This window comes from Varroa destructor, unplaced genomic scaffold, assembly GCF_002443255.2.
Source record: "Varroa destructor unplaced genomic scaffold, Vdes_3.0 BEIS01000004.1, whole genome shotgun sequence".
In the NCBI taxonomy this organism is placed as follows: domain Eukaryota; kingdom Metazoa; phylum Arthropoda; class Arachnida; order Mesostigmata; family Varroidae; genus Varroa; species Varroa destructor.
The window spans coordinates 36,894,718-36,894,979 of NW_019211457.1; positions in this window are offsets into that span (position 1 = coordinate 36,894,718).

Consider the following 262-nt stretch of genomic DNA (forward strand, 5'->3'; position numbering starts at 1 on the left):
ATATATATATATATATATATATATATATATATATAATTTTTGTAAATGTTTTGTTATACTCTTTAGTCGTTCGGTTTCAGCCATTATGCCTGATATAATCGTTCCTCGACTATTTGTTTTCAGATTGAAAACAATTTAAACACGCTATATGTTTAAAGGACAACAAAATAGTGTGTTCAATATTACGCCTATACTTGGAAAATGCAATTCTCGTACATACATACTGAGACAGGATTAGCATGTACCTCAATTGTAGTGTCGC